Here is a 27,155-nt window from a genome sequence, read left to right as displayed (position 1 = left end):
AGAACATCAAGATCCTGAGCTGGAGATGGTGGCTGTTGTGTCAGCTGACTTTACAGCTGTCACTGCTGAAGAGCTCTCAAGAGCCTGTAATGCATGCCCTGTGCTACAGAAGGTGAGACACTACATTTCTAAAGGATGGCCTGGGAGCACGAAAAACCTAGACCCTGTCATCACACCTTACTTTCGTATCCAGAATGAACTGGCTGTGCAGGATAGTTACATAATTTGCGGCACTCATCGTGTGATTGTACCTCAAGCTCTGCAATCAAAGCTCATTCAGTTAGCTCATGCCACACACCAAGGGATCATTCGCACAAAACAAAGACTGCGAGACTTGTACTGGTGGCCTGGCATAGATTCACAGGTTGAGTCTGCCATTAAGTCATGCTCTACCTGCCTGCAGCATGACAAAACTGCCATCACCCGTGCTGCTCCGTTCCAACCTGTGTCTACTCTGACTGCAGCCTGGGAAAAGGTAGCTGTGGATATCGTGATACCTATTCAAACTGCACCTCCTGACTGCCATTTTGCAATAACTCTCATTGACTACTATAGCCGATGGCCTGAGATTGCCTTCAGCTCAGGTATTACCTCAATGACTGTTATGAACTTTCTTGCCACTGTGTTTAGTAGAGAAGGAAATCCACTCGAACTGGTCACTGACAATGGCCCTCAGTTTATTTCAGCTCAGTTTGAATCCTTCCTTGCTGATAGAGACATCAAGCATTGCCGCAGCTCCGTGTATTACCCACAAGCGAATGGGGAAATAGAACGCTTCAACAGAGTATTCAAGGACTGCTTACAGACAGCCAACATCGAAGGTAAACCTTTGAAAGCCTTTGTCACTGAGTTTTTACACACATAGAGAGCCACTCCCCATGCCATGACCTCAGTGTCTCCTGCCGAGCTACTTCATGGTAGACCACTCAAAACAAAGCTGCATATCAGAGGTCTCCACTCCACATTGCCTCTTACAGAGCACACAAACCTGAAACAGAACATCCAGAGGAAGCAACAGAAAACAAAACGGTATACAGACAGATGACATCCACCATCCACTTTCCAAGTTGGATCTCCTGTCCGTGTCCGCGAGCCTAGGTTCATTGCAAAAGAATGTTCTAAGTTCACCCAACCTTTTAAAGTGGTAGCTAAGAAAGGTCCTGCTACTTACCTGTTATCCGATGGTAAAGTGTGGAATGCCATCCACCTTGCACCTACACCTCCTGCCAATTCAAGTGTTCCTACATCACAGCCTGATGATGCTTGTTTGCTGCCAAGCACCTCTGAATCACCTGAAACTGTGCAATCCCTGCCCCTCTCTCCAAAAGTCCCAAGGATGCGACATGCCCCAGTATGGTCCAGAGACTATGTGATTTAAAAAAAAAAGATACAGTGATGTGAATGTGTTTATTCTGTTCCTGTTCCCTGAAGATTGTATCTACAGTTAATTTACTAGTCTATTTTGTCATAAGACTGAATTGTGACTTACTGATTAGACTTTCTGTTTACATGCTAGTCTAGATTTGACATACCTATTTTGTTATTTACTTCCATGTTTAGGTCATTAGTGATATTATGACTTACATTTCTACAGATTTTGTTACATACTTACTTGCCATGTGATCACATGTGAGATTATTATTTTCTACAACGTTTGCTACTTAAAGGAAAGACATGCTTCATGTTGTTTCAGTTTACATATATTGTTCATGAAGTACTGATATTATGGTGCTACAGTGCAGTTTTATTTCTTACAAGAGAGGAATATGTGGTATAGTGCAATACACCTCCTTTCCAGTTAGTGGCACTATGCACCTATGTGATTGAACAGAGTACGTATGTATGGGGAGAGGAAGAAAAAACGCGTGAAGAAGTGTGAAGAAGTTGAGTAAAAGAAAGTTATAATTAACCTTGGCTGTGACTGCTTTGTTTCTACTACATACACAACAGAGCTCATTCTGATTTCCACTTGTGTTGTAAGTGGTTGTTTGTTTCAAAAATTTCTGTATGTTGTTTCAGCTGCAACAAGCACTTGCATGCAGTTTAGTCCCCGTTGTGGAGAAACTGCTCCAGTCACGTTCAGAGTCTCAATTTCTGACTGCTCTCACACGAGCTGATACAACAGGTTGCTTACTGAAGAAACGCTCAAAAGCCTCAGCATGTTTCTGCCCGGTTGCAACCCGTGGTCCTTTCGCATCTTAGGCAACGCTATGAACGCTACAATACAGAAACTTCAAAGCACCACCATAGGCTTTCAATAAAATTGAAAAATACTGGAAATGACTTAAGGAAGACAGAAAATGTTTCAGCATTTGATAGCCAAAGCAGATAACCACTAAACTTCAGAAACCACAGCAAAGACTTCTCAACCTATGCCGAGGCCTGGGAAACAACAAAGTATCTAAATAAATAAGTGTTACTAAAATGCTTCAACTTTCATTCACCAAACTTTTCGAATTCAGCAGCCAAAATGTTGGTGGTATAGTGGTGAGCATACCTGCCTTTAAAAGACATTGACCGTGTCCGATAGCCCGGCCAGCGCACGACCATTAACACGCTGGTTTGAGGCTAAAAGACTTGAGTGCCACGGTCGAGAAGCAAACATAATTGAATTGCTTTCATTAGAGCCTGATGTAAGAGCTCTTTCTGATTTCCACTTGTGTAGTGGGTGGTTGTTTTTTTTCAAAGTTTTCTGTACGTTGTTTCAGCTGCAACAAACACTCATTCATGCAATATAGCGAGTTTTAAGGGAGCCACTGCATCTGTCACATTCAGAGTCTCAATGTCTGACTGTGTCACGCGAGCTGAAACAACAGGCTGCTTACTGAAGCAAAGCTCAAAAGCATCAGCATGTTTCTGCCCGGTTTTGAACCAGGGACCTTTCGCGTGTTAGGCGAACGTGATAACCGCTACACTACAGAAACTACATAGCACGACTTTGGGCTCTCAGTCTGAAAATAAATTAAGGAACCAACAAAAGGAAGAAAGAAACTGTTTCTTCATTTGATCGCAATAGCAGATGAGCAGCCACGTGAAAACTGTCACACTACCTGGGAATCAGGCTGGTTTCAGAAGGAACGGCCGACACAGAGCACCAAACTCAACTCATTTCCCATAAACCAAAAGCCCAAATCCTTGTTTCTGCCCAGGTTCAAACTGGGGACCTTTCACGTGTAAGGCAAACATGATAACCACTACACTACAGAAACCACAGCAAAGCCTGCCCACCCTTTGCTGAGGCCTGGGAAACATCTAAGTAACAAAATAAATAAGCGTTACTAAAAAGCGTCAACTTTCAGTCACCAAAGTTGGGATTTCTGCAGTCAAGGTGTTGGTGGTATAGTGGTGAGCATAGCTGCCTTCCAAGCAGTTGACCTGGGTTCAATTCCTGGCTAATGCACGACCTTTAATACCAGAGCCAAGGCAAAAGAGACTGCCTGGAGGGAGGAAGGAAAAAGGGGGAAAAGAGAAAAATAAATGGAGGGGTTGTAGTACAGGATAATTGTGCTGCAATGGGGGCACATGATTGCATCTTTTAAAAAATATAACAAAACTAGTTTTTGTACAGTGCATGATTTTTGTAAAGTGAACGATTAACACACAATGCTTATTTATCCAAACAAATTTTATTTACTAATACACTTTATTTACACTGTTGTTTAATCAGAATCGTATCTCTGAAATGAGCTTAGGCACTAACAGTAACCAGGGCAGGGCTTAGGATATTATATCACTCATGTATTTCTCTCTCTAAAGGAAACAGATGTTAAAATCACTTGTAAAACTCAGCAATTAAACTGTTTACATGCACTGTGCATTCCTCCATAACATCACACAGATCATTTCTTGAATCCTGCTCACAAATTATTGTAAAACAAATGTCCATCTTGGTGAGTATTTACACAAAGTATTTAAAAATTACATGAAGTTATATTTAAAACTCCATTATGCTTTGTGTAAGATATTGTGCAACAAAATTATACAATTGTAAATACAAATGCACTGACTGAGCGGACATTTAGGTGACATAATAAAAAAACGTTCTAGAAGGAATATGCAGTGTCTATGGCAGCAGTGGGATTTGAACCAACACCTCCAAAAAGACTGAAGCCTAAATCCAGCAGCTTAGACCACTCAGCCATGCTACCCGAGGAACTGGAAGCCTTTATGCTCTCCCAAATGTGTTGATGGAAGAAAGACATGATCTTGTGAACTAACAAGCATCTGCATTCAACCAGCATGGAAATACAGCCCAAAGTTGCAGACAACTTATCACACCCCACTTTAGCACAGACTCAGGGAACAGTTAGAATGCTTTATCTGTGCCTTGAAAATGTTCCTGGCAACGGTGGGATTCGAACCCACGCCCCCGAAGAGACTGGAGCCTTAATCCAGCGCCTTGGACCGCTCGGCCACGCTACCTACAACTAAGCCTGGGGTCATTAAGCATGCTACCTACAACTACAACTTTGCCCTTGTGTACAAAGACTGTACTGCGCTTGCTTCCTAAAGCTAATGCACTTAAGCAGGGTCCAACTCATCACACCCTTGCGAAACACCTAGACGCAGGGCTAGATTTTCATACCCCACTCTAGCATGGACCAACGTTCTGTGTGCAACAATCGAAGGTTTTGAGGTTATGATGAGGTCAGTGATGATGCACACGTGCAAAGAAAAATGGATCACCTCTATCAGGAAGAAAAGCTTCCAAAACACGCTATGAATGCATGGGGTCTTTAAATGTATCTCTCAGACCCAAGATTTTTCCCAATAATATTCTATAGAACTATGCCACAGACACCATCTCATGTGTGGATATATTTCACCTCAGCCAGTGTTGTCAAAATGTAATTTTTTAAAAATCTATATTTGATTGAATGCATGTCAGTTTATGTCCAAACAAAATGTTTATATTTATGTTTTTATAAGATACAGTTTATATAAATTTCCCCAATTTTCTAATTAATCACCATAAATTCCCTTTATTGTTCAACCCTAGTTAAGATCATATTTGTGCAGTTTGTATGATAGAAGAACAGGTAGAGTTTATATCACAGAGGGTTTATTGTGTAAAGGATGAGAAAAGAATGTGAGCAGCTTTAATATGTTCTCTGTTTTTGCCTCTTCAATTCAGGGGTGGTGACTTCTGTCAATACTGGATATCTTTCACCTTCTGCAACATGTAACCCACCCAATGTCATGATCACACACTTGACCTGATCTGTTCACTTGGGCTAAACCAGGGATCTTTGTAAACTTTGTTACTAAGCAGGAAGGTTGGACGAGATGTGAAAATAGACCGAGCCAGCCAGGAGTCGAACCTAGAATCTTCTGATCCGTAGTCAGACGCGTTATCCATTGCGCCACTGGCCCTGTTTAGACTGACCTTGGAACGGGCAAATTATAGTTTTTACAGCTCAATCTGGGTCAGAGAAACGTTCGGTAGTTGTTCGTATATGAAAAGTTAAAGTCATTTCAGTCATTCAATTTAGGATTCCTCTTGTCCTTAGATCACCTATATGAGTTTATTAACTTTATTTGTTGAGACGTATAAAGCAGTATTTTTTTAACAGTGCGTCTTTTTTTCAGGTCCAGTATTTAAGTTTGGATTAAAACTTTCTTTTTTGATTTTGGACAACCTGCATTTAGTTAGAACATAGGCTGCTCTTAGCAGAGGATGGTTTCGATCCATCGACCTCTGGGTTATGGGCCCAGCACGCTTCCGCTGCGCCACTCTGCTTCAGGGTACTGCTAAATAGGACTCAAACCTACAATCCCTGGCTTAGGAGACCACTGGTGCAAGGCTGTATTAAGTCACTGCTGTTTTGAATTTCTGGCATTTTGGGTTTCTGCTGGAGGCATCTAAGAGCTAAAATGTAGGCTGTTCTTAGTAGAAGATGGGTGTGTTTTATTGATTGCTTGGTTTTGCTCCCAGCACAATTCTGCTGCCCCACTCTGCTTCAGCACACCTCAGATGGGACACAAACCCACAATCACTGGCTTAGGAGGCCAGTGCCTTATCCATTAGACCACAGGGGCACTGCTGTTTTGAGTTTCTGGTGTTCTGGGTTTCTGCTGGAGGCATCTAAGCGCTAAACTGAAAAGTCTTTGGACAAAACCCATTGTCTTTGATGCAAGAGGCCAAAACTTAATCCAGTAAGCCACCAGGATCATGGCGTTGACCTGCAACAATTAGGGTTGACAGCAATAATTAAACACGCAGGCTCGTGCCAGGTGCAGCTACATCTGCATGTGATACCATAGTCTCAGATCTAGCATGTTTGTGGTGGTGAATTACTAACTCACCCTTGAACTCCTGGAACTCGATAACAGCATGTACATGTTCCACGTGTGCTGTCGGAAGCCCTCTTGGGTTTGGCAGTAAATGCTTTGCCACACTGATCTGCTGGGGAAGCTCCACTCCTTGCAGAAAAGTGTATATGTGTGTGTGTATCTTTATAATATATGTGTATCTTTATAATATATTTACAATAAAGTGCTCAATATGTATATATTACATATTTATTTATTTTTATTATTGAAGTGAATGTGGGGAACAGAAGCCTAACTCACCAAGAAGAGACTTTAGTGTTGTTTATTGTTAATAATACCATCTTGGTCCTGTATAGCAGTTCTCTGCAGTCTTCATGCAGCTGATTGATGTGACTGTATGTCATCACAACTGACACTGAGTCATAAACAGTCTGTGGATAAACATATGCATTGTTTCTTTAATGAATGATCAGTAGTCTCTACAATCATATTCAATAACAGCATCAACAAAAATATTCTAAATATTAATTCAGAAAATGAGAATCACATACTAACTTTTTTATTTATGTTTTCACAAACATACAACGTTTGTCAATTCTCAAATAATAATTCAGTTATAATAAAATAATATGAAGGTGTAATTACAGTTACAATCTGTAATATTTATATACTTACACTTATACACCATCTCCTATGAAATCACAAATCCCATTTGTGTACAAGGACAAAAATTAGCATTTTTGTACAAGGACAAAATTTTTTACAATCTTACAAAACAGTAGTGAAACATTGTTTTTTTTTTTTTTTTTTTTCATTTACAACCGATTGTGTGTGACTAAGACTATGTTTCGGCCAATTGACTGTTTTGTCAAAAAAATCAAAAAATCAAAGCTGAAGGCCTAACAGGTAAAGCTTCAGCTTCACATGATGATTGTGGGTTGGAGTAGCATCTGGGTGCACTTCTAGTTAGCTCTTAAGAAGGCACCCTGAAGTTCAAGAATCCTGCAGGTCCTTAACAACAAATGCTAGGATAACTAGCAAAAGAGCCCGGGGCACAGTGCACCAGTGGTGTAGTGGTATCATGCAAAATTCCCATTCTTGTGAACTCGGTTCGATTCCTGGCTGGTGCAGGTTTGTCTTCTGCTTTGTTTCAAGCTGTGCTGAAAAAGGCTTCCTAAGTGCTGTAACTCCAGAGGCAATTTGAGCTTCTTAATAGAACTTTCTGTCATATGTTACAAGCTGATTCTATTCCAAGTCATGCTCTTCAATATGTAGTGGTATCAGCAAGATTTACACTTTTTTGAGCTTCCTAATAGAACTTTCTGTCAAATGTTACAAGCTGGTGGTATTCCATGTCAAGCTCTAAAAAGGTAGTGGTATAAGTAAGGTTAATTTTTTCCAAAGCAGCCATTAATTCCTGCCTGCCGTTTATTCCGATTCCCGGGTGGTGCAGGTTTGTGCTTTGCTGCCTTTCAGACTGTGCCGTAAAAGTCTTCATAAGTGCTGTACCCACCGAGTCAATTTGAGCCTCTAAATGGAACTTTCTGTCATGTTACAAGCTGATTCTATTCCAAGTCATGCTCTCCAAAATGTAGTGGTATCAGCAAGATTTGGATTTTGCCAAGCTGCCTTTTATTCTTGCATTAAACAGAATGTTTTGGGGATGTGTTTCTTTAAACATCTTATTTGAAGAAGGCTCAATTGTTGCTTTCCAGAGCTTTTCAGATCTATCTGGACAATGGTGAAGGATTGGAGTGAATGCGGATAATAAACTCAGCAGTAGAAAATGATATATGGTTTAAATTTTTTTTTTCTGAAACATTTGTCTGCAGGCCTAGTGGCCTAATGGATAAGGCATCAGCCTTCGGAGCTGAGGATTGTGGGTTCGAGTCCCATCTGGGTCAACTTATAAGGTGTTATTTAGGAACTGCCAAGCACTTCTGTTTGCTGCTGCTCATTATCACCTTCACAATCTGGTCTGTCACATGTGTGAGCCGGATGAAAAAACATTGAAATGGACTTTGAAAATCAAAGCTGAAGGCCTAACAGGTAAAGCTTCAGCTTCTTAAAAAGGCACCCTGAACAATCATTGCTCAGATAGCTAGCAAAAGAGCTTGGTGCAGAGTGCACTAGTGGTGTACTGGGGTTTGATTCCAGGCTGGTGCAGGTTTGTCTTCTGCTTCCTTTCAAGCTGTGCTGAAAAAGGCTTCCTAAATGCTGTAACTCCTGAGGCAATTTGAGCTTCTTAATAGAACTTTCTGTCAAATGTTACAAGCTGATTCTATTCCAAGTCATGCTCTTCAATATGTAGTGGTATCAGCAAGATTTGAATTTTTTTGAGCTTCCTAATGTCAAATGTTACAAGCTGGTGGTATTCCATGTCAAGCTCTAAAAAGGTTGCTATTTTTTCTAGTAATTTATTCTAACATTTTTATGTTATAACATTTACATTTACAGCATTTGGCAGACGCCCTTAACCAGAGCGACGTACATAAGTGCTCTGTATTGTATCTATGCCGATCCAAGCGTTTTGAGTGAAACGGGTATCGGTGGTGCGTGACCGATCCTAATCCGATACCAGTGGTTATGAGCGTCAGAACCATTATATGTGGGTGGGACAGGACCCACCCACTTTTTAAGACCAATAATTTTGGACCCACCCACTTTTAACGTCTCTATTCAGCGCATATGTCTTTTTTTATATTACTTTTCAGAGCGCCGCCAGTCGAATCCATTCTGCTTGAGGAATGCCTAATAAATTAAACTCCATTCCGTGTTTTACCTACAGCATTGACCACGCTACTGCTTCCTGAAATCCATAGGCTTCAGAACCATTATATGTGTGTGGGACAGGACACGCCCATAAGAAAAATACACTTATATATTAAATTGCATTAATGAAAATAAATAAAATAAATTTTATAGGAAATATGTTTAGCAGGCACCCTTTCCATTTACCTCATGGAAAGCGTTAAACATGTCAAGTCAAGTCAAGTCAAGTCAAGTAACTTTTATTGTCACATCACCACAGCACATGTGCCTTGGTGAGTGAAATTCTTGGGAGCAAATCCAGAAATTGCAGAGCAGTTTACATACAGTAATTAAAACGAAATTAAGAACAGTTACATAAGGGTGAAAAATGTGAAATGTGCAAATGTGAAAAGATGCAATATACTCGTACATGGTCAGTACACACAGTGTACTATTGAACGTATTTAAAATAGCAAAGACTTCACACTGTATATTATTTATTTTCGATATAATTAATATATCATATAAAAAAATGAGTGTGTAAGTTAGAGATGTACCGATACCACTTTTTCTCTTCCGATCCGATTCCTCCGATTCCATTTGAAGTCTCCAACTTTAAAATATGTCGCTCATTTGGGTGCAAGGTTTACTGTTTAATACATTTTGCATTGTGTTTCAATAGTTCTAATTTAAAATTCACTTTAAAATATTGCCTTTTCTTCAGAAAATAATTTTATTTAATAATTGCAGTATATATAGTTTAGATTGTTATACCACTAACTGTTAAAAGTACTGTTTGCTACTGCATTAATACTTTTTTAAGGTTTCTTGTGTTTTCATTTTTCATCCAGTAATGGGCATTTTTGTATTTCTTTACCAGAAACAAATAAATCTTAATAACTAAACGAGTTGTATACATTCTTTAGTTTTAAAGGTAGAAAAGAACACAGATATAGTGGGGTTCGAAAGTTTGGGCACCCCAGGTAAAAAAAATTGTACTAATGTGCATAAAGAAGCCAAGAAAAGATGGAAAAATCTCCAAAAGGCTTCAAATTACAGATTAAACATTCTTGTAATTTGTCAAAAAAAAGTTAGATTTTATTTCCATCATTTACACTTTCAAAGTAACAGAAAATAAAAAAATGGTGTCTGCAAAAGTTTGGGCACCCTGCAGAGTTTATAGCATGCACCACCCCCTTTGAAAAGCTGAGACCTGACAGTGTCATGGATTTTTCTCAATCATCATCTGGAAAGACCAGGTGATGTCAATCTCAAAGGTTTTAAATGCCCAGAGTCATCTGACCTTTGCCCCAACAATCAGCACCATGGGTTCTTCTAAGCAGTTGTCTAGAAAACTGAAACTGAAAATAGTTGACACTCACAAAGCAGGAGAAGGCTATAAGAAGATAGCAAAGCATTTTCAGATGCCAAAATCCTCTGTTCGGAATGCCATATTTTTGTTTTCTGTTATTTTGAAAGCGTAAATGATGGAAATAAAATAAAACTTTTTTTGACAAATTATAAGAATGTCTAATCTGTAATTTGAAGCCTTTTGGAGATTTTTCCATCTTTTCTTGGCTTCTTTATGCACATTAATAAAATTTTTTACATGGGGTGCCCAAAACTTTCGAGCCCCACTGTAGTTTATTTGTGACTAGGGTTGCAAAATTCCAGGAATGTTCACAGCTGGAAACTTAAGCCTAAATACAGCGCCTTAGACCACTCGGCAATGCTACCAGAGGACCTGTGAATGTTGTTAGTGAGAAGTATTCTGCTGTCTCACCTGAACTAAGAAGCATCTGTGTGTAATCAGCACAGAGATATGGCTCACAGTTGCAGACCCAGTGCTAGGGAACCGTTAGAAAGCTTAATCAGTTGGATTTAGTTGCTAGAATTCAAGTGCCTTGAAAAGTTTCCCTGACAACAATGGGATTTAAATCCATAACTCTAAAGAGCACCAACAGAATACAAGCTAGTGTGAGCTTACCCAGTGCTAGGTTTTATCACCCCACTCTAGAAAAGACTCATGGAAGAGGTAGGAAGCCTAATCTGTGCCTTGAAAGGTTTTCACAGAAGCAGTGGGATTTGAACCCACAGCTCCAAAGAGACCAGAGGCTTCTTTGGAACCTTAGACCATTCAGCTGCATGTTAGGCTAGGGTCATGAGGGGCCTGTCTACAAAGCTTATGCACTTAAGAAGGGTCTAATGCCGTAGACCCATATACCACAGGCGAAAAGCATTTGGTGTGCATCAATCAAATGTGTTAATGTAAAGTAGGGGCATCGATGAGGGTGGGATTTGAACCTACGTATGCAGAGCACAATGGATTAGCAATCCATCGCCTTAACCACTCGGCCACCTCATCCGGCAAAAATACACCAAATCACACTATGAAAAGCCCAGGGTCTTTAAATGTAGCTCTGAAGCATGCTTGAACGGGCTTAAAACATTCTTGTCAAGATTCAATGCCACAAGGGCTGTGCATAGTTCACTGGAACTCTTTAGACGATATAGCTTGAGGATCTGAACTTACACCACCTGTCTCTAAACAAACCAATTGCCAAAAGCCAGGATCAAACAAGGAACCTTAAGCTCACCAGTCTAACACCCACCTAACTGAGCTATTTCAGCAATGGCGTATGAGCATGTGAGCTCGTTTAAGCATGTGAGTTTCTTGAGGTCTGGTAACACTATTTTTTTCCCCCCTAAGATTCACACCTTGAGGGCATGGAAGCCAGAACCATTGTAAAGCCTTTGAGTTGCCAAGAACCTATAACGCTTTGCAAAGTTCATCAGTGCTCCATAGTCTTAGCCTCTTGTTGGTGGTAGGCTTGCAAAATTCCAGGAATTTTCACGACTGGAAAAACTTTCCATTGGAATTAACAGTAAAATGTGAAAATTAATTGAATTAATTAGGAATTTTCAAAATTGCAGGTTAGCCTATAATAGTGAATGTAAAGTAAAATAAATCTTGCGGAATGATCGTGGTTAAAAAAAAAAAACAGAATTACTGCAATTTCAGCTGAAATTTGATATTGATATTTTGATATTTGAAATTTGAATATGATATTTGTATGAATTTAACATTTGCACATCAGTCTAGTCATAACTACTGATATTTAAGAATAACTATTTAAGAAAAACATTGTATGTATTGATAATTTTTTTTAGATTTAAATATAAAGTTAGTGGTACTTTGACAAGTAATATTTTAAGGGAAATTTGATTTGGTATTAAATTCTAACCATATCTTAAAGGTGTATGTATGACACAATGCACAGAAATGTGAACCCTGATGCATGAAATATACTAAATGATTTATTCAAGAAAAAAAAAAAAAATGTAGCTTCTATCCACTCATGTGGTGAAGTATTGGTAATAAGTTATGAACGACATTCAACAAATAATCTGAAACAAGAATAAATGCAGTAAAATATTGAATAAACACAGTTTTGCCCCATAATTATTTATAGGCTGAAGTACATACAATAGAATACAGTTTATACAATAATATACACAGTTATATACAGTTCTTTCTCCTCCTCTTCTTGAGTGCAGGAAAATGCTGAAAAAAGAAAAGTAGACATGCACTGATTATATTTCTTTTATATATAATGATAATTACCAAATTTTAATAACAGTTTATTATAACAATATTATACTATTATTGCTCTGGTCTTAATAATTGTGATGATATTCCAGATTTATTGTCTTACTGCATGTATTCTATTCAGCAGATTTCTATTGAGCAGATTGAAGAAATATCTGGTCTCCATTTTGCCCTAGCAAGTGTTCTTAAGAGCTCTTCATCAAGCAAAAGAGAGCTTGTCCTTATACTGTGTATCAAACAGGACATGTTTCATTTCAGGCCAAAGATTCAACCTATCTAGGGAGCTTACTGTATATTTTGGCTATAAATTGCAAAGTGTGTGTAATGACTGCAGAATAAAATTGTGTAGCATTTGTCTAAGAATTATTGTATGCATCAGAGTACTTACCATGTCCTGGCCAGCTTCCCTCGCCTGAAGCACAGCAGCAATCTGCTCGACCTGCACACACACATGAATGACAGTAAATTACAGTGTTTCATCTATTTGATTCGTGTATGATGATTGAATAGGCAAGTTGTTGTTGTCCTTCGGCTGCTCCTTGTTCGGGGTCGCCACAGCGGATCGTCCGAACCACGTGTTTTGATTTGGCACAGGTTTTATGTCTGATGCCCTTCCTGACTCAACCCTCCAATTGTATCTGTGTTTGGGACTGGAACTGAGCGTTAACCGCTCATTGGCTGACTTGGTTTTGGTGAGAGCACAAGATATGATTGAATAAGCAAGTTATATACATGAATGTGAGTATCTGTAAATAAGTCATTAGTGGGTGTGGCTTTGTTTCCACACAAATAAAGCTAACTCATGTCAACTGCATGAATCTGACAGAGCACAAGTTATATATTGCTAAACATCTAGACAATTTACTGAAACATACAAAAAAAAAGAGTTTTTGTGTGTTTATGTATGAGTGTGTGTATGTATGTGTTTGTGTGTGTGTACTTGGGCACGCAGACGGTTGGGCTCCGCAATCAAGTTGACCAGGTCATAGTTGTTCTCTCCTTCAATAACCAACCTGGTTATGTGTTTGGCCCCAGTCGGCTGGATTTCAGAGAGAGAGAGAGAGAGAGAGAGAGAGAGAGAGAGAGAGAGAGAGAGAATAATAATAAACTATAATTAAATAAAAGTCTGTAATATTTGATATTAACCCTTAAATACAATATGACCCTCACTGTGCTGTTGTGTAAATGAAATGATTAGCTACATTCTACAGGTAGAAAACACATTGTAACTAAAAGTCCGGAGCTAATCATGTATGTGTCTAATCACTATGTTACACCTGCTTTACTGTAAAACCTGTAGTGAGGATTGTGAAAAGTCACCAAACAACAGAGGAAATATTTTATTGTGAAATTAAAATCGATTCTTAAGTCAAGCTCATCGATTCGGTTCAGTATTTTTACTGTCATTTATACCTGTGTCCAAGTTCGCTAGCACAGTAAGTAGCATTGTGCTAATTCACTTCAAAAGAGGATCTCGCTTAGATAGAAAACATTAGACTGTAACACGGTGTAATTTAAACCTGCTTTATTGTAAAAACACTATGACATTAAAGTCACATTCTCTTACCGTGAGCTGACTGAGTTTGGTCGGGAGGAGCGCGGAAATCCATGGAGTTTTCTTTCTGTCTCTAAAGTCGGATGTAGGATGTTGCTCCGTGCAGCTCAGTGTTGTGTTTGGATTTAAACAAAAATAAACAAGTTAAAGAAAAACATCAAACACGACGGATATGACGTGTGCACAGGTTCTAACAGGGCTTGCGAGATGTGGATAAAAATATTTAATAATAGATTAAGAAAAAAACTTTTCATTATCATTGTTAACAAGCATAGTGTAAAGTGCAACCTCCCAAGTATAAGTGCACTCTTACGAATTTTATGAACAGGCTAATAGCATGTTGATTCATTCATTCATTCATTTTCTACCGCTTATCCGAACTACCTCGGCTCAGGCGTCATCGGGCATCAAGGGAGAATACACCCAGGATGGAGTGCCAACCCATCGCAGGGCACACACACTCTCATTCACTCACGCAATCACACACTACGGAAAATTTTCCAGAGAAATCGCATGTTGATGAATTTGCAAATTAATAGCGCAGCACATCAGGGTGTACAAACTGTCAGTGGCGCTGAAATTGACTTATGCTTAAGGTGCTCTCTTTCAAATCTGATGAACAGATTCACAGATTCACAGATTCACGAAGCACATATGAATGTCTTACTCTGCTCATATGGCTGAACCGCGATCATAGCTCAATGAGGGGTCAAATCGATGACAGGGTAAACAGCCGCAAGACCGACGGACAGCTGTGGCCGCCTTCGGAAGTTGTGGACCAAAGCACCGTCGAGTTGAGCAAATCGCTGCCACAGTAGGAAAAGATAAACCGGGTCAAGTACAAAACAGACGTAGCTTGAGAAGAACCATTAAAAGGGCCGGCCACCTCTGCCAAAGGTGTCCATGACACCTTAAAGTAGGCATTGGTGATTCAGTGGTAGAATTGTTGCCTGCCACGCAGCCTTCAACTTTCAGGACAGGTGTTCCTCGTTAGTATAGTGGACAGTATCTCCGCCTGTCACGCGGGGTGCTACATGTGCTAAATGTAACAAAGCCAAGACTTCTCTGACAAAAGTAGCAAATTGATTCTAGTTAATATAATGGAACACGTTTTACAAAAGCAGCACTTCCAAGCCCCAAGACTCAATCAGAGAGCAAGATGCCACACAGTTTGATTTGATCACTTAACCTGGCACCCTATTTTCAGCATTTAACTTGCACTGGGGCAGGCGCAGTCTAGTCCCAGTTGCCGGCAGCCGTCAAGTTTCAGGACAAGTGTTCCTCGTTAGTATAGTGGACAGTATCTCCGCCTGTCACCTGGAAGACCGGGGTTCGATTCCCCAACGGGGAGGCTGCTTTTCTGCCCAGTTCAAACTCTAGGAAGGCCAAGACGTCTTGGACAAAAGTGGCACAGCTCTCGACTTGCCTGCGGAAGACAGTGTTTTGATTCCTTGATGGGGAGGTTGCTTTGTAGTTGCTCCAACTGTAACATAGCCAAGAATTCTCTGACAAAAAGCAGCTTGCTTTTGATTGGTCTCTGCTTCAACCAAACCTCATAGAGAAAATCATCTGGTTTACAAAAACAAAATTGTGCTGTTTTTGTGTTAAAATAGGAAACCGACTGAACTCTTGAAGCCAGCTGATCATCTTCAATAAAATGAAATGCTGGCCTTGAGAAATACCGCATTGGATTTCAGTGTTTTAGCCACAGTTTGTGTGCCACCCAGCCTGCTTGTTTTTGGCTGGTCTCTGCTTCAACCAAAACTCATAGAGAAAATCATCTGGTTTACAAAAAAATTAATTATGCTGTTTTTGTGTTAAAATAGGAAAAAGACTGAACTCTTGAAGCCAGTTGATCATCTTCAATAAAATGAACTGTTTCTCCGCCTGTCACTCGGAAAACTGTGATCGCTCACACTTCTCTGACAAAAGCAGCAAATTCTTCCTAATTAGTATAATAGAACAGGTTTGAGAAAAGCAGCACTGCCATGCCCCAAGACTCAATCAGAGAGCAAGATGCCACACAAGTTGATTTGATCACTGAACCTGGCACCCTATTTTCGGCATTTATTTATTAAAGCAAATTTACTTACCTAGATGAAATCCCATTCGAAATACACAAGATTTTTCAGTAGAGGCAACCTTTGGATTAACTGTTGCAGACTTTTTATTCACCACCTTGCCTGTCTTCTTGGAGACCACCTTGCCTCTGCAGGTCTTTGAGCCTCTTTCTGGGTTTATTCCAATGAAGCGTATAAAGACAAATATAACAAAGTACCATTGTATGACAGAATCATGTATCAAAATTCTTGTGAAGATGATTCTTAGAGGAAATAAAATACAATATGGAAAGCTTAAGTGTCACACCTTTGAAGAAAATCCAATGTGAAACAAGTGCCCTCTTGATACTGCAGGTTAAAGACGTAGTACACAGCAAACAGTGTTGCAAGTGCAGTCAAAAATGATGACTGGACCCACTCACAAATAACACGGCCCTCTAGGCTTATCATCCATCGGACAGCATCTGTCTGCTCTGCCATACCTAAAATAAAAAATAAACCAAAAATATATAACAACAATTTCAAGATTTGCCATTGAGAAGACTTTGTAAAATTTTTTTAATTCACCTAAAAAGTATCAGTAGGAAAACAATACAAGTTTAGAGCATTCAGCAGAGCAAAGAAATTTATACAGGTTTGGAAAAAGGGTGAGTAAACATGGAAAACTTTTTGGGTAAACTATTCATTTACAACTGTATACAACAGAAATGTTTTTTTTATTGTATCTCCCCCATTTGTCAATGTTTCTTCTTAACATTTTAATAAGACACTAACCAAGCCAAATGAGATGAGGACTTGCAGTTAGATCAAGTTTCTTCTCAACAGCAGATGCAGCAACCTGTAGAGGAGACACAATACACAAGTCAGAATACATAATATTACTTAGTAAAGCAGAAAACCGAATACTCACATCTGCATGCAACACCAGTCCATCTTCATGTTCCTGAAAATGGGACATTAGAAACTTGATATGCAGGTGTGCCATCTCTGTGTTTTCAGGGTGGGATAGGACATCCTTTACTTTTTGATTTGTTCTTGAAGTACTCAATGATTGCCTTTCCATTTTGGACATTTTGAAAGCATTAGGAACATCAATGTCAGTGAGCAACTTGAAGAAGGCACAGATAGACTTGTGATGGAAGAAGTATGGCCACTGGCTCCTAATGTCGAACTGATGGTGTTGGTATGGAATTTAATTGTTCATGCAAAAGACAGAATGTAATCTCCATAAGAGTTTTTACTTCTGCTCTCTCTATAGCACCAGTTCCCTCATAGCTGTAAATGTCCTGTAGTCTATTGTCTATAGACTCTATTGTCCCAGGTGGAAGCTGCGGTTCAAATCTTACACAACCATAGGTGTCTTTTGATCCTCTTTTGCAGCCTTAGTTTGGCTTTGCTCTATGACAAACAAAGCTGCTCTCATGGTTCAAATTTTCAACTCGCATCTTCACTTGAATTAGGAGAGATGTATATCCCCCTCCTATTAATACAATCAATTTAACACATTCGAAAAGTTCTTTGTAATCATAACTTTAGTTGAATACATTTCTTACATTTAAGTTTTGCAACTTAAACACCCAGTACAGGCATTGATGTGTAAACGTGGATGTTTTACGTGTCTTATAGATATAAAGTGAATAAACTAATCTTCATCAACTTACAAAAACTTACAAAAAAAAAGCATACTTTTAAAATGTTTCTTTCGCTCCATCAAACACTCATACATTGATAAGACATTAAATCATAACCATGTACATTTGTTGCTGTATCAGTTCAGTGATTCACACATGTGCAGTAACAACAGCTCATCGGTTCTCAGTATGTCGGACCCTTCCGAAAGAAACAGTTCTCAGTTCTGTACTGATGATTCGCTGTATCGGTTCAGTGATTCACGCATGCGCAGTATCAACAGCTCATCGATTCTCGGACGCGTCCGAAAGAAACAGTTCTCAGTTCTGTACTGATCATTCGCTGTATCGGTTCAGTGATTCACGCATGCGCAGTATCAACAGCTCGAGCTCACAGTTCTCTTAGCACAACATGTCTCAGTTCAGTGTACAGGAGTTACATATACTCCGGGATATTAGTTTATTTAGAGTTTATTTAGAGACCAAAAGTGAATAACTTTAGTAACGTGTGGATCAGCGCTGACTCAAGACGCAAACTGTTTAGAACGAATCAGTCCGATTTGGTGAACTGGTTCATCAAGTTCACTAAAAAGAACCGGTTCAAAAGAACGATTCGTTCACGAACCGGTCATCACTATTTCAGACAAATTGGGCTCTTTTTAAGGTTTGTTTAAGTTGGCACCCTAGCTAGATAGAATAAAAGATGAATGCCCCACATGACAAATGAACAAAGTAAGTCTAAGGACAAGAAAAAACATACAAGAGAAAAAACTTACATAAACATAATCAATTATGTGTTATATCATTATTATAACACATAAACAGTCACACAATTGTACTCAGTGGGACATACTGTATAGTGTAATGTTTTTTTCCAGTCGAGTGTTCCCCCGTTTTTGCGTTCATCTGGGGGAAAAAAAGGCGCGCAATAACAGCAAAGACTTCACACTGTATATTATTTATTATTGATATAATCAATAGTAGTTTATAAGTTAAACCAGTAAATCACGCCCAGCAAAAGCATTGCAAACATATCTATATAAATGGTCGTCACGGCCAAAACAGCTTACATATCTAATATAAATGTGAGTATTAAAGAACTGTCAACCAAAGTTAGCCAAATCAACGACCGAACTCACCTGCATGTTGCCGAAAGGTTAAAAACTTGACTCTTGACTTGAAAAAGGAGAGTTAATACTTGTGAATATATATTACAAGAGTAAATATGTATATCAGGATCATTAACTAATGAATTGACTGTTTGCAGTAGCTCTTTTTCCTAAGTTTCATATCCCGAAGGTATGGCAGGATGTGAACTTATGCAGCAAATGACCAAATGAACCAATTGCCAAAACCCAGGATCAAACCTGAGACCTTCAGATCATCAGATTAAGATCACCTAACTGAGCTATTTCTAGATGCTAGAGTATTTGTGTGAGTTTCTTGGGGTCCGGTAACTCTTTTTCCTACGATTCATAACTACAAGGCATGGCCGCCAACCATTGTAAAGCCTTTGGCTTGCCAAGACCCCACAATGCATTGCAAAGTCCATTGGTGCTGGTGCCAGGTGCAGATACATCTGTATGTGTTACCACAGTCCCAGTTCTAGCATTTTGCGGTGGCAAATTAGTGCCTCAGCCTTAAAATTTTCAGGTTCCTGGAACTCGATAACAGCATGTCCATGTTCCACGTGTGCTGTCGGAAGCCCTCTTGGGTTTGGCAGTAAATGCTTTGCCACACTTATCTGCTGGGGAAGCTCCACTCCTTGCAGAAAAGTGTCCCGGTCAGTTCTCTTTTGTCAGTCAAGCAGCCTGACAAAACATATCCATTTTAGAATAAAACAACTGCACACATTTTTTTAATTACTTTTTTAAAAAAGTAAATAAATATATGATAAACATATCTTTTAAATGTATATGATTTTCTCAGTACAATACACTTGTAGTTCAGTACACACACACACACACACATATGTGTATATTAGATTAGATTAGATTAGATTAGATTAAACTTTATTGTTATTACACATGTACAAGTACAAGGCAACGAAATGCAGTTTAGGTCTAATAGTAGCAAGTGCAGGGTATACAGTTTTTTACAGGATTTAAATTAGTTAAATAAGGTGGTGATATGGAAGTGATTTACAGATGTGTGTGTACTATGAACATAATATACAGATTTACAGAAGGATATGTGCTGTAACAAAATATATGGCTATTACTATAAACAGTATGTATGTTCTATGAATACAATATACAAATAATGAATATATATGTACTATGAATATAATATACAGATGAATATATATGTGCTATGAATATAATATACAGATGAATATACATGTGCTATGAATATAATATACAGATGTCTATTACTATAAACTACATTGATCAAATACAGTGATCCCTCGTTTATCGCGGTTAATGGGGTCCGGAACCCCTCGCGATAATCCGTGAAGTAGGAGTGCCCCCCCTAGGAAATTCCGTATATGTGTGTGTGGGTACCAGAATGTTTAAAATATGTATATTTATACTTTATATATTTATATTTATACTATAATTTTACTTAAATCTATTTAATTATAAAACTTTAATATTATACATTCACTCACTCACATATATTTTACTTAAATCTATTTAACTATAAAACCTTAGTTTGACCTTTTCAATTATGGTCATAATCTTCCTCTTCCTCTTGGGCTCACTAGTGGAATCTTTTGCACGGCGCTTATGAGGCATTGTAAGGGCTTAATGAAAACACAATACGCGAGACACAGTTGACAGCATGAACGAGAGTGGCGAGATACAGTACAACAAGGGAAGAAGCTGAGAGAGGATGCGATGATGCGCAGCCAATCAGTTCAGATCTCGCGCCGGGAGCCAATCACGTGCCTTGTCTGAGTGCCCGTGGGTATGTACAAAGCCTCTGTGAGAGTTTCTCTCTTTGTCTGGCATCCGGGGAAAGCGTTGTTATTTTTATTTTTCGATGAATAATCTTTAAAAAATCACAGTGGAACTTGAACTGCAAAACCTGAACCGCGAAGTAGCGAGGGATTACTATACAGATTTTCAGGATGCTAGCAATATTTTCCTGAATGTAGTGATGGTGATGGAAGGGAGGTGTGTGTTGTTCTGTCTCTGCAGAAAATCTAAACACTTTTGGATTTGGGGACTTCTGGGATTACTGAGAAAATAGAGAAAATCTATCACTCTAATGGAATCAGCTGTATCCTAATAATCACACGTGTTACAAATCTAAACTATTAATAACAAGAGAGAAAGGATTTCCAAATATGGCATGTAAATTCAAAATTCTGTATATATATTCAATATAAAAAAACTGTCTTAGTTTTTGTACAGTGCAGCTGGATTTCCTGTCACTGTGGGCTGCAGAGCACAGTAGTATAGAGCAGAGTCTGATACAGCAGCAGAGGAGATGATCATGTTCACATGTGTAACATTAACTTTAACAGACATTCTTGATGGAGGGCCAGAATCAAAAGTTCCACTTGGAAGAATATTAAGAATGAAATCAGGTTTATATTTTGGATATTGTCTGTACCACTGAAGGTTGCTGTTTCCTGCAGTACTGCTGAATTTGTATCTGCAGGACAGAGTAACATCACCTTCATCTACAACTTTCTGAGTGAAAAGTGGCTCTATTGAATCTGCCATGGAGTCACCTGTCATAGAGAAGAGAACATAATGTTTTTAACCTTTAAATAATCAACAGGAAATACTTAAGTCAGACCCACACTCTGCATTTTCACACTGCATCACCACACAGACTAATATTTAATATAATCTAGTTAATATTTCTGCAATAACAAAAAGTCAATGTTAACTCACCTAGTGAAAGCCACAGATACATGAATATAACAGTGAACATGATGACTGGTCTTAGCTCAGTGAAAATAGTCCAGATCTTTCTGTAATCTAATATGTTAACACCATAAAGCTTTAAAGAGCTCCACCCCACAGCATCACATGACAGTGTCACCAATGTTGTTGTCAGATTGTTGATTCTTACTGAAACATCCTGGCTTTACATTCAGATTTCCAGAGGTTTCCAGTTTTCAGTGTTTCTGACACAGCAGGTGCTTTTGTTTGTCAGAGAATTGACATTAGATAAGTATGTATTCTTATGACAGTTTAGTCTGAAGTGGACAGTTGTGTTGTTTAATCAGAATGGTATCTCTGAAATGAGCTTAGGCACTAACAGTAACCAGGACAGGGGTTAGGATATTATATCAGCAGTATGTATGATAGAAGAACAAGTATACTCTATGTCACATTTACATTAAACCTTATATTTAAACTGTATGCACTGATGCATTTCTCTCTCAAATACTGCTGAGTTTGTTGTTTCTGTATGTTCTTTATTAAATGTAAAGCAGAACAAGAAATATAAAATAAAAGGAAACAGATTTCACATTTCAACATCTTTCTATTTACATGACATACTTGTTCACTCCCATGAGGTGATTAAACACACAAAATCCACTTTAGATAAATTTACTTTTTTACTTTACTTATTTGCTTGATCATGCATCACAATATTTTAAACCCACATACTTTAATGAAATGAATGCCAGAGTATAGATGTGTCCAGAAACTGTGGCCTGTATATTACTCTTCATGATATACTAGTCCCTTGTGTACCTATTTCTTAAAGGACAACTGCATTATTAAATATAGCATATACTATTTGCTTGAAATATTAATCTTGTGCAAAACCAGTTATGACACTGCTGCTGTTTATTATTCAGCCATTTCATCATGTTTTATCTGGCTGATCAAACTGATTATTGACTGGCCCAATAATATATAGACTTGTGAATTTACTGTGATTAATGTGTAGTTTAAACCCTCTTCATTTTTATTTGCTATTTCTTCAAGCTGCATCTGTTACCACAGCTTTTATTTATGTTTGTGGTTAACTGATAAAAAGTTCATAGTTCATGGTTTTTAGAAACCTCTTGCATGTGTATTTGCCATTATAATGTTTTTGTAAAGCCTTTCACTGACTCTGTATCACTGTGTTACTACAAGAGCACAGTGATAGAGAGCAGAATCTGAGAGCTTTAGACCTCTGATAGTAAGTTCAGTAGAGTCTACTACATCTGACTTCATCTCTTAAACATATCTTAGACTTACAGATCTGTGTTGTGTCATACAGTGGATGTAAAGATTTTACACACCCTGTTAAAATGCCAGGTTTATGTGATGTAAAAAATTGAGACCAAGATAAATCATTTCAGAACTTTTTCTCTTATAATTGGGGATGTGACTGTGTTCAGAATTAAGCAATCTCATTCAAACTCATGTTAAATAGGAGTCAGGACACACCTGCCATTATTTAAAGTGACACTGTTTAACCCCAAATAAAGTTCAGCTGTTCCAGTAGGCTTTTCCTGACATTTTCTTAGTTACATCTTACAGCAAAAGCCATGGTCCACAGATAGCTTCTAAACATCAGAGGGATCTCACTGTTGAAAGGTATCAGTCAGGAGAAGTGTACAGAAAAATTTCCAAGGCATTTGATATACCATCGAACACAGTGAAGACAGTCATCATCAAGTGGAAAAAATATGGCACAGTGACATTAACAAGAACTACACTCCAAAATTGATGAAAAGATGAGAAGAAAACTGGTCAGTACTGGCAAGTACAGGATGTGTAGAACAATGTGTAGACAATCTTAACAATCTCCCATATTCTTCATATGTCTGGGTCATGGGGTAGGCTGGCAAGCCTTTTCTTCTGAAGAAAAACATCCAAGCCTGGCTAAATTTAGCTAAACACATTTGAAGTCTCCCAAAAGCATGTGAGAAAATGTGTTATGGTCTAAAGAAACAAAGGTAAGTTTGGTGTGAAAATGACATTGCAAATCACCAAAAGATCACCATACGCACAGTGAAGCATGGTGGTGGCAGCATCATGAGTTGGGGCTATTTTTTCTTCAGCTGGAACTGGGGCCTTAGTCAAAGTGGAGGATTCAATGAACATTTACAAATACCAATCAATGATGGCACAAAACCTTCAGGCTTCTGCTAGAAAGCTGAAGATGAAGAGGAACTTCATCTTTCAGCATGATGGTGACCCAAAGAATCAACAAGTCAAGAAGAAGATTAACGTTTTGAAATGAGCCCAGACCTGAATCCTATTGAGAATGCGTGGGTTGATCTGAAGAGGGCTCTGTGCCTCAAATGTGTCACATTATGTAAATTACACACACACATGTCCTAAAAAAATATAGCCAGTAAAATATTCAAATATGGAGCTCCTATATGTCTTATTTCTATAAAGTAAAAAACACTTTTCTATTCTACAAAATATATTGTTGTAATTAAATAATTTTATAGCTCCATGCTATTTTAAATTTCTGTGGTAATTCCAGTGTTTCAGTCTGACTGCACTCCACACACCAGGTATCTGTGCTGAAGCTTTGTTCAGGTTTAATGTTCATGGCTACTGTTACGCTTCACATGTTTCTGTTGTGTCCAGGTCCAGTCAAGTTCACTTCTAGGCTCTTTTCATGTCATTTACTGCCATCTGCAGGTTTACATGCATCATCACCTCTAGTGTATATTGGCCACCAGTGGACTTCAAATGGTACACAACAGCTGTCTCTTTAGTTACAGTCTAGTGTGGCTTACTGGAAGAAAACTTTGAAGAGCTTCTCCCTTTTGTGAGGTGTAACCGCTATATCGGTTAGAAAAACCACTGTGCCACAGTACCTGCATGTAAACCCAGGCTCAGGAGGGGCCTGTGTACAAAGACTGTACCATGCACACTTCCTAAAGCAAATGCGCTTAAGCAGGTCCTAAGTCAGTACACCCTTGTAAAACACCTAGACCCAGGGATAGATTTGAAAATCACGGTGTCTTTAAATGTAGCTTTCTGGCACAATTCCTTTACCAAACAGGCTTAAAAATGGTCTTGTCAAGAACAACAAGATCCAAAGCCACAAGGGCTTTGCAATGTTCATCAGCACTCCCTAGCCAATGACACAAACATACGCCACCTCTCTAGAAGCAAACCAATTGCCGAAACCTGGGATCTAACCAGGGACCTTTAGAACTTCAGTCTAACGCTCTCCCAACTGAGCTATTTCGGTAACGGCACACATTGCTGTGAGCATTAGCAACGGGACGCGAGTGTGAGCCTTTGTTTTGTTAAGACCCCACACACTTTGCAAAGTTCATTGGCACTCTATAGCCTCAACCTCTTGTTTGAGGTAGCTTTACAAAATTGCAGGTTAGCCTATAATGGGGAACTTAAGGTAATTGAAAAAAATCTTGCAGGATAATCTTGATTAAAACAGCCAGATTTGTGCACATTCATCAATCCCAAGTACCCAGCACTTTGCCTACTGCAGGACTATTAAGGCCGAATCCCCAATGCACTGTGCATTCCTCCATAACAACACAGATCGTTTCGAATCCTGCACACAAAATAATGTCAAAGAATTTCCATCTTGGTGAGTATTTACATAAAGTGTTTACATATTACATAGTTATATTTTAAACTCCATTGTGCTTTGTGTAAGTTACTGTGCAACAAAATTTTACCATTGTAAATACAAATACACTGACTGAGCAGACATTTAGGTGAGATTAAAAAAAAAAAGTTTCTCTGACAGCGGTGGGATTTAACCCACACCTCCAAAGAGCGGAAACAGGATGCAAGCTAGTGTGAGCGTGTAAGTTTACCAGCACAGAAATATCTACCAAAGTTAAGATCCAGACTGCTAGGTTATCACACCCCACTTTAGCATAGACAGGACACTAAATCAGTGCCTTGAAACATTTCCCTGGCAGCAGTGGGGTTTAAACCCACGCCTCCAGAGAGACTGGAGCCTAAATCCAGCATCTTAGACCACTCGGACACACTTCCCGCAGACACTCAGACCTTTACAGTCTTCTGCTTTCCACCAAGAAGGAACATTCTAGCATAAACTTGCTTATGTCAACAGACAAGCGTCTGTGTCCAACCAGCACAGAAATACAGCCCAGAGTTGTGAAAGATGCAGATCCAGTGCTAGCTTCTCACACCCCACTCTAGCACAGACTCAGTGAACAGTTAGGAAGCTTAATAAAGTTAATTATTGTTTGATTAGAATCAAGGATTAGAATCTCTACAGGGAACGAAAATGAAAACTTTAATTTGAATAAAATCAACTAAAATTGCTCAAGCTAAAGTTGTATTATTTTGTTTAAAATGTCCTTAACTGTTTAACATTATTTTTCCTTTCCAAAGTGATTTCAAGAACCTAAACAGGCCTAACGTCCTGCACAGAAGTAATCACTTCCTGTATGTCTGGTTACAAAAAAAAAATTATATCCATTACAGCATTTTTTATTGTTGCATTTTTTTTTTTTTAAGGTTGATCCATGTAGAAAGTGTTTTCTGTGAGCAAAACATATCACACTGCAAAGTAGAACTAAGCTCAGGTACTGAAAATAATTATCCATGTGTTTGGTTTTATTTCTACTCTCAGCTTCAGTGTAGTCTCTGATACATAAAGAATTGTATTAAACATTATTGTCTTTCACTTTAGCTGGTTTCTGACTAAAGAGGAGTGTTGTGGGACACAGGAGACAGGAAACACTAAAATATTGTTTCTGTTCAGAATTAAAAAAAAAAAAAAAGAAAGATCTTTCTGAATTATTTTAATATAAATCTCAGATTTATTGTGTTAGAAGCCTTCTTTACATGGTTTTAATCAAAATAACTATAAAACAGTAAAATATATGTAGTCAAAAATGATTAAAAAAAGACAGTGATGAAACAATATTAATGAATTTATTTGTGTTTCATTATTATTATAACAAACCAGGAAGCTCCACACTCATACAGCTGAATATATTATAGATCCAGTACATGAGATTTAGTAACAATAATAAAGTGAGACAAGTTTTGTATTCTGTACACTTTGATTCATATACAAAGTAAAAAAAAACAACAACTCTATATACATATGACACATTTTATATTAAACATTGTGTTTTAACACCCAGCACATTATGATTTTTTTTTTTATTTTTTGAAATGCAAAAGAACCAAAAAAATCAATACACTGTTATATTCATATATATTCATTTTAAAACATTTAATATTCATTGACACACACCTGAGTAGTTTTAAAGGTATAAAGTAACATTTCCCGTAATGAACGTTATACAATTATAGAAATCGATTTTTTTTTACTTTTAGTACCTTTTACTCATCACACGTACATTAAATACGTAATACTTAATATGATTGATTTGTTCT

General features: G+C 38.3%; 8 non-coding genes across 8 annotated transcripts; 2 read left to right on the top strand and 6 right to left on the bottom strand.

Annotated features, from left to right (window-relative positions):
- Nucleotides 1–2,851: 2,851 nt before the first annotated feature.
- Nucleotides 2,852–2,924, bottom strand: trnav-aac (transfer RNA valine (anticodon AAC)). Its single transcript has one exon. It is a non-coding gene; the product is annotated as a tRNA-Val (tRNA).
- A 212-nt stretch (nucleotides 2,925–3,136) lies between these two features.
- On the bottom strand, nucleotides 3,137–3,209 carry trnav-uac (transfer RNA valine (anticodon UAC)). The gene has a single exon. It is a non-coding gene; the product is annotated as a tRNA-Val (tRNA).
- Nucleotides 3,210–3,328: 119 nt separating this feature from the next.
- On the top strand, nucleotides 3,329–3,400 carry trnag-ucc (transfer RNA glycine (anticodon UCC)). Its single transcript has one exon. It is a non-coding gene; the product is annotated as a tRNA-Gly (tRNA).
- A 940-nt stretch (nucleotides 3,401–4,340) lies between these two features.
- On the bottom strand, nucleotides 4,341–4,422 carry trnal-aag (transfer RNA leucine (anticodon AAG)). The gene has a single exon. It is a non-coding gene; the product is annotated as a tRNA-Leu (tRNA).
- Nucleotides 4,423–5,300: 878 nt separating this feature from the next.
- trnar-acg (transfer RNA arginine (anticodon ACG)) lies at nucleotides 5,301–5,373 on the bottom strand. The gene has a single exon. It is a non-coding gene; the product is annotated as a tRNA-Arg (tRNA).
- Nucleotides 5,374–8,104: 2,731 nt separating this feature from the next.
- On the top strand, nucleotides 8,105–8,177 carry trnar-ucg (transfer RNA arginine (anticodon UCG)). The gene has a single exon. It is a non-coding gene; the product is annotated as a tRNA-Arg (tRNA).
- A 3,130-nt stretch (nucleotides 8,178–11,307) lies between these two features.
- On the bottom strand, nucleotides 11,308–11,389 carry trnas-gcu (transfer RNA serine (anticodon GCU)). The gene has a single exon. It is a non-coding gene; the product is annotated as a tRNA-Ser (tRNA).
- Nucleotides 11,390–24,923: 13,534 nt separating this feature from the next.
- On the bottom strand, nucleotides 24,924–24,996 carry trnaf-gaa (transfer RNA phenylalanine (anticodon GAA)). The gene has a single exon. It is a non-coding gene; the product is annotated as a tRNA-Phe (tRNA).
- Nucleotides 24,997–27,155: the final 2,159 nt, after the last annotated feature.

This window comes from Tachysurus vachellii, chromosome 7 (genome assembly GCF_030014155.1).
Source record: "Tachysurus vachellii isolate PV-2020 chromosome 7, HZAU_Pvac_v1, whole genome shotgun sequence".
NCBI lineage: Eukaryota > Metazoa > Chordata > Actinopteri > Siluriformes > Bagridae > Tachysurus > Tachysurus vachellii.
Note: the sequence above shows the minus strand (reverse complement) of the source record. Positions and strands in the feature narration are given on the sequence as shown.